The sequence below is a fragment of the Sphaeroforma arctica genome, assembly GCF_001186125.1.
Source record: "Sphaeroforma arctica JP610 unplaced genomic scaffold supercont1.747, whole genome shotgun sequence".
Classification (NCBI taxonomy): Eukaryota; class Ichthyosporea; order Ichthyophonida; genus Sphaeroforma; species Sphaeroforma arctica.
The window spans coordinates 17,200-31,232 of NW_014039811.1; positions in this window are offsets into that span (position 1 = coordinate 17,200).

Sequence of the window (14,033 nt, forward strand, 5' to 3'; positions counted from 1 at the left end):
ATTGTCTTTCATTAATCCCTTTAAAAATAAGGTTTGAAAGACCTCGGGCTTGGACTTTATGTTATTAAACAGAGTCCTAGCTAGAGACTGACGCTTCTTAACAGTGTCATTAGTAGATTGTATTTCTTGTGCACAGACATTAAATGCTGTGTTGCCTTTGAACTGCTTAACGTTCAATTGGGTAGAGAGTGGAAATTATAATTCTTTGACCTTGTTAAGGAAGGTCTCAGAAGGGGTCCATTTGGTTGTTCCAATGGGACCTATACGACATATAATAGTATGTCTCCAGGGCGTCTTCTGGACGGCTCGGATACCCTGATATAGGAAAGTGTCTACTTCCCTATCTAAATATATTGGCTCGCATTGAATCATGCTGATCAATTTATTGAGCCATGGATCTTTACTCCGTAATGGGCAACACAACGTGATGGTAGCTTTATGTATATGAACATCATTTAATAGCTGGGCAATTAACTGCCATGGTGGATTAGCCCACGCATTATGTTGGAAGAGGTCTATTTGAAAGGCGTCTCCCATAGGATGATTTAAAGTCCTGTAATTCGATAGTTGTGCATTATGATGTCCAGCAAACATATCTATGGTATGTGGCCCAAATATCTTTTGAGCCAGTTCAAACCACCTGGGATTACATTTCCAGTCAGTGGCTAGTAACTCACGTACGGATTTATTAAAGTCCGGTACGAAGCGTGATAACATATCCGGTATATGGTTATGTATTCCTGGCAGATGTTTTATATAAAAACGAAACTTTGATATTGTATCATGCCAGCGACTCAGTAATTGTGAGTCGGATCTCATCTCTTTCATATATTGAAGAGATTTCTGATCACATATCAGCGTAAATGCTGTTCCGTATAAATAACCTCGGAAGTGTGATAGAGCTGCCACTATGGCTAATAGCTCTTGTTTAACAGTTGGGTAATTCAACTGTGAAGCATTCATTGCTTGACTAAAGAATTGTATATATCTAGGTTTGCTATCTATAACCTGATATAATACTCCTCCTAAGGCTAAGTCGGAGGCGTCCGTTGCTATTTCAAACGGCACGCCATCGACTGATCCTTATACAACTGGGGCTTGCTGGACTGCGTGTTTGAGCGCTATAAATTCGTCATCACACTCTTTAGTCCACAAGTCTCCTAGTTTGCCTTTATGAGATCTTAAGTGTCCAAATGGTTTAAGGTAGTCAGCTAAGTGTGGTACTCCATCTGAAAAGAAGTTTACAGACCCACACATGCTGTTAACATCTCTTCCTGTAGTTGGTGTTCGCCAATATAACAGGTGTTCTACCTTACCGGGGTCGATTTTAATACCTTCCCCAGATATTCGGTAGCCTAAGAGCTATATTTCGCTCATGGCGAAGTGACATTTCTTCTCGTTAATCTTGAAGTTTTGCTCGTTGAGTCTCTTAAGGACTCGCCTGACTAATGTGGCGTGTTCGCCTGTAGTCTTAGAAAAGATGGCTATGTCATCTATATAGACTTGCACGTTAGACATGTCTGCAAACATTTCTTCCATTACTTGTTGGAAGAATGCTGGTAAAGAGTGTAACCCGAAAGGTGCACCTCTGAACCTGTATTGTTTACCTTTCCACGTAAAACTAAAGTATTTACGATGTGGTTCATATATCTGCATTTGATGGTATCCCTGAGTAAGGTCTATAGTTGTAAATACTGTAGCACCTTCCATCCTTCGCAGTAGCTCGTTAATACGAGGTAAGTGAAAGCTATGAGTCGGCAATAATTTATTTATTGGACTCATATCTAAACATACTATGACTTTCTTAAACGATCCGTCAGAGTTATGTTGGTCTACGGCTAGCAGTGCCAAGTTAACTGACGTCTGTTGATAGTTAATTTCTATCACTCCATCTGCTAGCCAATTCTCAACTTGTTCTTTTACCACAGCCTCGTGTCTCCAGGATACATAGTTCCTTGAGGGACACTTTAACTGTGTAAATTCTACCTTGGTTAAGTCAAGGCTGACATACCCGTCGTTAAAACGGAATTTTGCCCAATCTGTGATCTTTATCTTCTTATTAACTATAATCAGATCCATGATTTTATTCGCAAAGTCAGGTATTAATGCCTTGACTGTGTCTGATGGGGGCTTATATGGATTCAGACAGTTATCGTCTGACTGATCCTTTAAAGGATCTATGTTATTTGGTAAACCAGTTACGGTTATACTTAGAGTGAGTAAATCGCTCTTTCCGACTATAATGTCGTACTTCTGTGACATCTTAACTATCACAGCTTGGGTAGTGATACTCCTATCATCGGCCAGGGAGATTTTAACATCTGTGGCTATGGTATCACACTTGGAGGTTTTCTCATCAGCTAAAATGAGGTGAGTTGTTTGTGTTCTCCTTTCGATATCTTTCATTAATGCAAAGCGATCGGATATATATGAAATTTCAGAACCAGGATCAATCAACGCAAGGATTTTATTTCCATTGCAATATACAGGGATTATTACACGCTCATCTAAAGAGTCGTTGTACTGTCTGTGTAACGATTGTACCCTTTAGTATCGTCAGTCCAACTTAATGTCGGGTCTGACGTTACACGATTTAGTGTGGTAGCCATTGGTCTTCTCACATTTATCGCATTTTGTAAGATAGTGTTTACAAAAATGGACATGCTTTCCGTTCCAGTAACCGTTAGGGGTTAACTGGTACATTTCATAACCACATTTCTCATCAGCACATTTCTTAACTTGCTTGTATGCAGGTTCCTTGTGCTCCGCACGCACCTTCTTAACAGGGCGTGTAAATTGAATAGATTCACGTGGATGTGTATGTTGGGGTCTCTCGGTTGAGGTCTGCCTGGATACGTACCCTTGATCGGTCTGCTCCCGCGGTTTCTTAACAACCGCCTTCTCCTGCGAGGTCATTCGCTTCTTAAGAGCGGCTAACTGATTCTTAAGTTCAGTGTTCTCATCGATCAACTTACTTCTGTGCGATGGCTGGTTTGATTCTGATTCGAGTCGGCTCTCTGAGATTTCCTTCTCATCCTCTCCCTTAAGCTGGTTGTCTCCTTTCTCCGTAATTGGAGTTAGATCCTTCTGAGTGTTCTCTTCAGGCGTAATTGGAGTTAGATCCTTCTGAGTGTTCTCACCAGGGGTAGTATGGATCGTTTTAACCGATCCTTTTGCGTCGCTTCTTGGCTTCGTAAACGTAAGCTTCGAAGCAGATGCAATAGTTGGCCCGCGGGCTCTTTCTTCAGGGGACTTCTCTCTTAATGGAGTGTCTTCACCCTTATCTGTTGTATTGTCCTGGTTATTAATACCAGTAGCAATGATTTTGGTTTCGGATTGATTGTCCTCTTCTTCGGTCGTATTAAATGGGGCTGCAGTAGCGGCGTCTCTCTCCATCCTCTTCTTTTCAGCTCTACGCTTCTTAGAAGGAGTATTGTCTTTCTTGGTCATAATCTTAACTTATGACTGCTAGCTGGTCTCTTAAGGACTAGCCTGGACCAGAAAATGTTTTGGTAGTTAATCTACCTTTACGCTTTAGTAGTCTAAGTAATTAATACCTTTGCTAACTTTAAAATATGTAAGATTCGGTCTCTCAAGACGATATTGAAATTCTAAATATCGTGAAAATATCAAAGTAAATAAACGAAATGAGACTTTTAGTAAAGTTAGGTATGCCTCGTGGAAACAGCAATACTCTGAGGGATTGTGAGACTGAGACATTGCCTGTATATAATCCTCTCAGTACTGTTTCCGCCGAAGGGATTTTATTTAGTGTTTCGTTGTCGCTCTATTAGAAAGTATGGTATGTTTCATTGGGGCGAATCCGAGAGACTCTTAAAATCCTATCGTTAGAAAAAGAAAAAAGAAATACTCTTGATGTCCTTAGTTATTGTCTTAACCAATAACTTGCCACTTATCAATAATTACATACTTAGCCTTCATCAGACTGGCACATCTGATTGGCTGATCGGAGGACCAACTAGGTAACATTAATAGTCCCTAGAAACCTATATTCGGTTGAGTCATCTCGCTACCGAAGTATTCAGATATAAATATAGTTGAAAAGTAAATATAGTTTTATTAATAGAACTAGACCAACTCTTATGTTTGGTATTTACTGGGGCCTTTTAATGGCCTCGTCCAAATATCTGATATGTAAAATGGAAAAGGTATTAATTAATAAAACAATTAAAAAAACTATTTAGGAAACTTAAGTTCCTCGTACTATTAAGAGTACGTTTATAATTTACGTACTGCTTAAGAGTACGTTTATACATAGAGTCTAATGTGGAGGCCCGGCTATTACAAGATGAAAGTGACCCATCAACCATTATGCACGGTGCGCATGCAGCTATATCGACAGGAAATTGTGCATTCTGCAATAATCGTGGGCATTCCATCGGGCAATGCCGTAAGCTACAAGCTCTAATCAAATCATTCGTTGCTGGTAACCCACATAATCAGGGTCGTGACCACGACGGTCGTATACGTTACGATCGACGGATTGACAAATCTGGTCCTCGTCATGACATGAGAGACTACAGATTTAAGTCCAAGAACAATAACAAGCATCGCCGACCTGGTTCGAATAGTGATTACCGTACTCGTGTGGAACAGTACAACGGAAACAGCAGCTACCAATACCGCTACGATAATCACAATGATCAGGACCGACAGGACTACCGAGTAGATAGGTACAATCGACGCGACTATGACGATGGTAGATATTCACGAGATATCCAACATTCACAAGACATTGACAGAACATATAGATCCCAGAGCAATCGAGGCCCAAGCTCATGAAGGCAGACAGGACAAAGCTATGTCAGCACAAGTATCTGATGACCAGTTACCTGCAAACAGACAGATTGCATTCTCCACAATTAACCCTACAATCGACAACAAGGAGGTGAATGATCAGTCAGATAGAGATTCCAGAGGTGGATACTACTATCTTGCGATAGTTACGCCATCATACACGTACTTCCCTATAATACCACAAACATCATCTTGACCGGTATGCGCTCGAAGTTGCTGATGGTACAATCATTTATCCGAAGTATGTGGCTCAGCTAGGAAACTTGGGGGACGTATTCATTGATACGACATTTAAAACTGCACTACTAAGTATCAGCCTACTCTCAGCGCGACACTACTCATTTGAATTCACCAACAACATGATGTACATATCACTACCAAGCTTCGGAACCATAACAGTACATGAAAAACACAAAATATACTGTGTGCACATCGACGACATAGCTATGACTACAGTGGAACCATCGCTGGAGAAAGCCAATCAGATTTCACGGCACAATGTATTCCTGGCAGATATTTATATCAAAATTAAACTTTGATATTGTATCATGCCAGCGACTCAGTAATTGTGAGTCGGGTTTCATCTCTTTCATATATTGAAGAGATTTCTGATCACACATCAGCGTAAATGCTGTTCCGTATAAGCAATCTCGGAAGTGTGTTAGAGCTGCCACTATGGCTAATAGCTCTTGTTTAACAGTTGGATGATTCAACTGTGAAGCATTCATCGCTCGATTAAAGAATTGTATATAACTAGGTTTGTTATCTATAACCTGATATAATACTCCTCGAAAGTATCTACTTCCCTATCTAAATATATTGGCTCGCATTGTATCATGCTTATCAATGTATTGAGCCATGGATCTTTACTCTGTAATGGGCAACACAACGTGATGGTAGCTTTGTGTATATGAACATAATTTAGTAACTGGGCAATTAACTGCCATGGTGGATTAGCCCACGCATTATGTTGGGAGAGGTCTATTTGGAAGGCGTATCCCAAAGGATGATTCAAAGTCCTGTAAGTCGATAGTTGTGCATTATGATGTGCAGCAAACATATCTATGGTATGTGGCCCAAATATCTTTTGAGCCAGTTCAAATCACCTGGGGTTACATTTTCAATCAGTGGCTAGTATCTCACGTACGGATTTATTAAAGTCCGGTACGAAGCGTGATAACATATCCGGTATATGGTTATGTATTCCTGGCAGATGTTTTATATCAAAATTAAACTTTGATATTGTATCATGCCAGCGCGCGACACAACTCATTTGAATTCACCAACAACATGATGTACATATCACTACCAAGCTTCGGAACCATATCAGTACGTTAAAAACACAGAATATACTGTGTGCACATCGACGACATAGCTATGAATACAATGGAACCATCGCTGGAGAAAGCCAATCAGATTTAATGGCACAACAGGCTCGCGCACCCCAGCTACGTCCCAAAAGATTTACCCTACATAAGGCAACCAGAGGAACAATGTAAAGTATGCACTATTGCTAAGAAGAAGAACAAGAATACAAACAAGGAACGACAGCACGAACCTACTACAGAGCCTCTCAAGTTAGTCTTCGTGGACATAATAGGACCGTTCGTAACGTCAATAGGATCCAACACCCACTCTGTATCAATCATAGACGATTTTTCTAGCATGGCCAAAGAGTATCCAATCCGCGATCTGAAAGCGACAACCATTTTGGATGCTATGTTACACACCTTCGATGAATGGTACATCTTAGTCATCGCCGAGTTCAGTGCATACAAATGAGTCGAGGCTCACAGTTTACAGCAAACGTAACGAGGTGCATGCTTGCGTATTTGGGGTACTGCTCGAGGTACGCACCTACGGCCACGCCACAATACCATGGCAAAGGTAGAAAGACCCCTTGGTACACTAGTCCCTAGAATGCTTGCACAACTGAAGTATGCACGTCTACCGACTACTATGTGGGCTGAATCACTGATTCAAATTACCAACATATACAATGCTATACCCACCAACGAGAAGAGCTCGTCCCCATACGAGAAGTTTACAGGATATGCATTTCCGATAGATATGTTCAGAACATTCGAGTGTCACATCGCATACAAGAACCGTAATCCAGATGGCAAACTCGACGACAAAGCACTGGATGGCATTCTTCTTGCGCAATCCTTGGACACAACACCGGACTCGTATCGTATATACTCACCTCTGACCAAGCGTATAATACAAAGCCGAGACGTCTGTATATTCGAAGATGAATTCTTTGTCTGGGAAGACAACAAATGTACAACCGATATCGCACCACCTGACACTACGAGCAGTGGTGCATTCCTCCAAATCGAGAATGTCAATTTCCAAACAGACGCAAGGACAACATCGACAACGAAAGATATGCTTAGCCAACAAGCCCAGCCCACTGTGACGCACAAGTCGAGCAACTCAGAACAACTATAAATAACTTCATCGTCAACACAACAACCTGCTGAGAGTGAAGTACATACCGTCGAGTCGGAGGCTTCTGCAGCGACTACCAAAACACAACATGATCTCGAAGCAACCATAGCTAGAAGAACGGCAGAAGGTCACCAAGTCTCTCGAGAACTGCGGGACCTTGCGATAGATGATAATAATGTCGACTGGTATCACGATAGCCGCCGTAAGAGACGAACTTCTAGCACTACGCACACTGTCAATTCAGCAACTGCAGCAATGGAACCGAAAGCATACAAAGGTATATATGAGATGTCGAACGCAACCGATTGGGAGGAATCAGCACGTTCGGGGATGGAGAGCTTGGTGATACAGCGCAAGGCATTCACTCTGTCTGGCAACAAACCGCGAGAGAAATCATTATTCCCCCCTCGATGGGTCTTCAAGGCAAAAACGGATGAATCAGGACAAGTCACACGACTCAAATCACGTCTGAACGTAGCAGCATTCAATGCAAAACAGGGAGTAGATTACGATTAAAGCTATGCCTAAGTAGTAGCCAAGGAAACACTAAGGATCTATCTAGCTCTAATGGCACCCTATGACATGGACATTCGACAATACGATACACCCTCGGTCTACCTCACTCAAGAACTGGATACCCCTAGCTACATGCGAGTGCCGCAAGGATACGATCTCATCGAACATCTATTGGACCCGTCTCAGAGAAACCTATACGAAAGGCACAAGCAAGGAGACACAAAAGTTGTATATCGAGTTGACCGTTGCGTATACGGTCTACCACCTAGCGGACACTACTGGTTTAAAGCTATCCAACGGTTTGCTATACAACACAGTTATAGACAAGCACAATCGGATGGAGCACTGTTCATCAAACAAACACATAGTGGACCTTGTTTCATTATTGTACACGTAGATGACAAAATTGCAGCATGCCAGAGTAAGACCGACGGACAGAATCTAGCTGACAAAATGAAAGGCGAATGGAACACTGTTGATATGGGCCTACCGTTATGGTTTCTCAAGTGCCAAGTGGAAATACACCCTGGAAGAGTACGTCTCCATCAACGACAATACCTAAAAGAAATATTGCAGGAATGGGGGTTGATAGATTGTAAACCAGCATGGGTGCCAATTCTAGAATCGAACTATGAAGTAACAGACAAACATACATATCTCCCGGAAAAAATGGCCAGCTCAGATGTCCCAACAATCACACAATACAACAAGCTAGTTGGTCAGCTACGATACCTTATAGATCAAACACGAGTGGATGTATGCTTTGCAGTTTCGATCCTAAGTCGCTATCTGATAGCACCTCAGTACCACCACTTCAGAGGTGCCAATCGCTGTTTGAAGTATCTCGCTGGCACTCAGGACTTCAGACTTGAATACACGAACAAAGAACCATTTATTCCCTATCTGAGTGCAGACAGTAGCTTTGCTAGCGATGACTCAACAAGACGATCCACCACCGGGCGAGTGGGCATTATAGCAGGTGCACCATTCATGTGGGGAACAAACTTGCAACGACTAGTAACAACGTCTACAGCAGAGGCAGAATACGTAGCACAATCTGATACAGCCAAAGACGCAGTATGGGCTAGGAATCTCTTCACGGAATTCGGCATTCCGCTCGTAGAACCCACCACCATAGAACTGGACAACAAGTCAGCAATACTGATGGGAAATGGTATCACGAAATCCCGCCGTACAAAACATGTCGATCTACGATATCATCATATCAGGGAACTCACATCGAACAACACCATCAAGTTAAAATACATACCATCAGAACAGCTACTCAGTGATTTCTTCACGAAGCCACTCAGCAGAGAGAAGTTTACCGACATACGCGACAGACTAATGAATCGGATGCCAGTATCAACATAGTCCAATTTATAATAAAGGTAAGTATTTTAAGGTAAGCAGGTGTCAAATGCTTTGTGCTTCTATCTCTGACTCCAAAATTGTGAATGTTACAGCCCACAGGCCCTACAGGGACCACAACCTCACACTGGCACCCCCCCCCCCTTACTGGTTCTTTTAATTTCTATGCGTGATATCGTAAAAGCTGCATACCTGTGACAATTTGTATAGAAATTCACTCGCAAGATACAAACAAAATTGTGAATTTTACAGCCCACAGGCCCTACAGGGACCACAACCTCACACTGACCCCGTTGGGGGAATCAGAGAGACTCATTTAACCTCAATATTTTTGTTTTGTTATACATGGTCCGCCACCTACGTAAAAGTGCTACCCGTTCCGACTAGTTACGTAATAATGTTAACATGTTCCGACTCTTGCATAATGATGTTGTATATGCTCCGCCTCCTACGTAATAATGTAACACGTTCCGACTTTTACGCAATAATGTTATCCAACTCAACACCACTTACAGCGACTCTGCAACACGCTTGAGGCTACGGATTCCTACCGACTCTCAAGTGTTCGCTCAAAGTTCAATGCGGCCTGTCCTCAGGGTTGCTCACCTCTGAGTATGAGTCAACAGGGTGCTCACCTGTACTCTCAGCATCTAAATGAACATACGTTCTATTCTGTCGACTGTGATGGTGCCATGCAACACTCTTGTGAGACTGCGGTTGCTCACCGACTTCAAAGTGCCTACACAAAGTTCAATGCGCCGTGTCCTCAGGGTTGTTCGCCACTGAGTTAGAGTCAACAGAGTGCTCGCCTGTACTCTAAGCATATAGATATACTTGCCACACACAACCAGCACTTGTGTATTAGACCGCACGATCCACTCCTGGGTATAATTATCTGAACCTTCTACACTGGGTTCACCACTCATGGGCGGTTTTCTTTGAACCTTCCGCGCTGGGCAAAAGTGCCGGCCTTGTAATGTTTGATCGATTTCAAATTGCTTGTAGCGCTATACTATGTGTGACACACAGTGCCTTATACTTGTGTGTGTGTTAATATTATTTGCATTACCGCGTAGATGGTTGATGTTCTGCATATGTCTACCAGCGGTGTGTCAGCTAGTGTGTATATTTTATGTATGTTGCATCTTTGTTTTAATTAACTTGATCAAAACAAGTATTTTCTATGTAATAATATAGCAATAATTGTATGTGTTGCTCTGTTTGATTGAAAATTTATCTAGAGTGTGTGTATATTTAACTATCCTATATACACGATAATATACAGTCGATCTAACTGTCTGTTCTTGACACGCGCATACCTGTAATTCACACACGCAGCTTTCTGTGCTGTCGGTTATATTTGCATACACCAATACATAGTACTCTTGTGTGTGAACATAAACACGCGCTTGCGTAATGTTGCCGCCTTGGTCATCCATACCACTGACCAGGGCAGCTCTTACCTTGAATTAGCTGGCCGTGCAATCGACTGTATCCCGTGTATTCCTGAAGACGTAATCAACGGGTAGTTCTTTTGTGTCCCCAACAATAGCATCCATTTCCGTGTTTGATTGTCGCCCCGCCTATCCTTGGCGATGCCCAACACCATCTCGCCGTTGTAATCCGCTTCCAGTCTCGACAAATCCTCTGACGGTAACTCCCCAGTGTAGTATCCCAGTATCAATCCTTCTTCCGGCCACAACAGTTTTTCCCGCGACAGCACCAAATTCCATTAGCAAAGGAACGGTCCACAGTAGTTTCTCCTGTAGGTTTCGGTCTATTAAGGCGATATTAACGCCTTAGAGTAAATAAACGTTTAGGTTAAGTCTAATGTAAAAATAGCGGGTTCCTAATAGTAGTTGCACAGTTAACGTATATTATAAACGTATTGCCGTATTAACGGTTATACTTATAATACTGGAATCCGCTTTTGGGCATGAGCAAGAATTGAGATATTCAAGATTCTGAACATGTGATAGTACTCAGTAGAGTATGGGACTCTACTGTGGACAATTAGGTGGTTTTCCAAATATAGATTATTTTTTTTCCCACTGAAATTAAAATTGTACATAATATAAGAATGATACAAATCTGACACCTGAAAATGACACTTTGGGAATCTCTAATTAACGGGAGTACCATGAGAGAGGGTCTCAGGCATGAAATGGTTGTTGGTACAAACCTTTGGTATAATTCGATAATAATCTCAGAGCAAGATAATCCACTGAGAAGAGGACAGGAACAGAGTTGTTAGATTTTAGGACAACCTGGTTTTGATTCCTCCTGGCCAGCCAACTAGATGTGCCCGTCTATGCCTTAAATGGGATGGGGAGCTAGATACCAGGTGATGGGGTTCAGGTGCAGATAAGAGATATATTTATTGGTTATTTTGAGTAGATAATTGTTTCGAGGCGTGAAATGTAAAATATGCGTCCAATGAAATGATATCTAGTCTTAGTAACTAAAACATAAATAAATCTAGTCCGATGTAGTGAGTGATTAGAGCGGAGCATATAGACAATAGTCTCAGTCTAAAAATTACCTAATCTTTTGCTCACTACCAAGGGCTGAAGCTAAACTTATTTCTAACATTTTGCATTTTAACGGTTTAACGTATTGTCTTATTAACGTAAACGTCATGGTATCGTTCAGCCTAGAGGAGACCGACTTTTACATAGTATATCAAAATTGCATTAACCAATAACTTGCCACTTATCAAGAATTACCGACTTAGCCTTCATCAGACTGGCACATCTGGTTGGCTGAACGGAGGATAAACTAAGCAACGCTAATAGTCCTTAGAAACCTTTGTTCGGTTGAGCCATCTCGCTACCGAAGTATTCAGATATAAATAGATTTGGAAAGTAAATATAGTTCTATTAATAGAACTAGACCAACTCTTATGTTTGGTATTTTACTAGGGCCTTTTAATGGCCTCGTCCAAATATCTGATATGTAAAATGGAAAAGGTATTTAATTTATAAAAACCGTTAAAAACCATTTAAGGAAAACTTTAAGTTTACGTACTTTTAAGAGTACGTTTTACGTACTATTAAGAGTACGTTTATATTACAAGATTCTAATGTGGAGGCCCGGCTTTTACATCAATTAATGGTTGAATCAGACGTACCAATTTACAGCAAACTTAAGATCATTCTAGACCAACTCTTATGTTTGGTATTTTACTGGGGCCTTTTAATGGCCTCGTCCAAATATCTGATATGTAAAATGGAAAAGGTATTTAATTTATAAAAACCGTTAAAACCATTTAAGGAAAACTTTAAGTTTACGTACTTTTAAGAGTACGTTTCACGTACTATTAAGAGTACGTTTATATTACAAGATTCTAATGTGGAGGCCCGGCTTTTACATCAATTAATGGTTGAATCAGACGTACCAATTTACAGCAAACTTAAGTTCATTTACAGCTTTATTAGCATTTTTTTTAATACAAATAGGAAAATACAGCATAGACAATAAAACGCTAGCGGGTTCTAATAACACGATTTATAATAGATAACAAGGCTGTATAGTTGGTGGCAGACAAAATATATGGAATGCGCTGTTACGATGACACATAACCTTTAATACGAAGCTCATGTGAACTTTCGCAATAATAAACATGTATACACGCACCTGTAGATATAATTCAATATGTCATATATATATAGCAGTCCTATTCAGTATATTTATATAAATAAGAACATATAATAAGATCACAAATACTGCTGAGTACATAATGAATCAGACTAATGGGATAAAAGATACTATGTTATTATATCGCAATCACAAGAGGCGCATACAATTACTCAAAGCGCATCGTTTTACATGGATATAAATAGACAATATACAGTAGACAAGAACGAACAATTACGAGGTTCAGAGACATCAGAATACTTGCAAGGTGATAGACTTCTTGTTGGTTACATGGCGGGAAGTCCGACTACGCACAGTTGCTAACAGTATTGCGGAAGACACGCTTGAGAAATGCACGTAAGCACACACTCACCACAACGCATTATAGTATTCTATATAGTATATACTACAGTTATAATCTCATATAGATACAAACGTATTGTATATAAACGTTAAAACGTGCATTCCGTTACCCTACTATTGTGTATAGTATTACAAACATACGTATCGGATATATGAAACAAGTTAACAAAACGTTTAGTCTACCGCACACATGCGAAACAGGCAAAACAGTTGTGACAAATATGGCAACTAGTATCTACGTTGTCCATACAGCCAGGGGCATAGACCAAATTTCCAAGCCCAAATTAGTTATGCACAATTACACATATATTTTGAAATAATTTGTTTCGGCTATATGTATTATAGCTAATCACATATTGATATATATAGAAAAGATTATTGATGAATATTTGGAAGATGAATAAGAAAATTGGAATATTTGACATAGGAATGGGTTATTCAGCTAGATTTGGCACAAGAAAATTGGTATCGAGTTGTTAAAGTACAATGCAGTAGACTTTAAATAAAGTGCAAAAGTATGAATTTATTGCTGACCTCACCTTTGGTTTTATACCTAAGGTGTTTGTGCTAGTGTTCAGCCGCTTGGGCTGGCCAGGGTAAAAACTCATATGGTCAGTATGAGAAACCTTATGCGGAACACTTTAACACTTCGATGCTTTTCTATTTCAACTTCTCTGCAACTAAATCTCACGCTGATCATATGATGCCTTTTCGCATAGGTTGTGACTCACATAGAACCGCAGCTATTATTAATATGTTGTGGTTGACAGGCTTAATCCACTCTCGGGAATCGGTCGAGAAACTAAATCTGTTTCGGAAGTCGGTTAAGTAATAACTCAACTCTTGAGAATAATTTGAGCAACTTGATTAGCTCT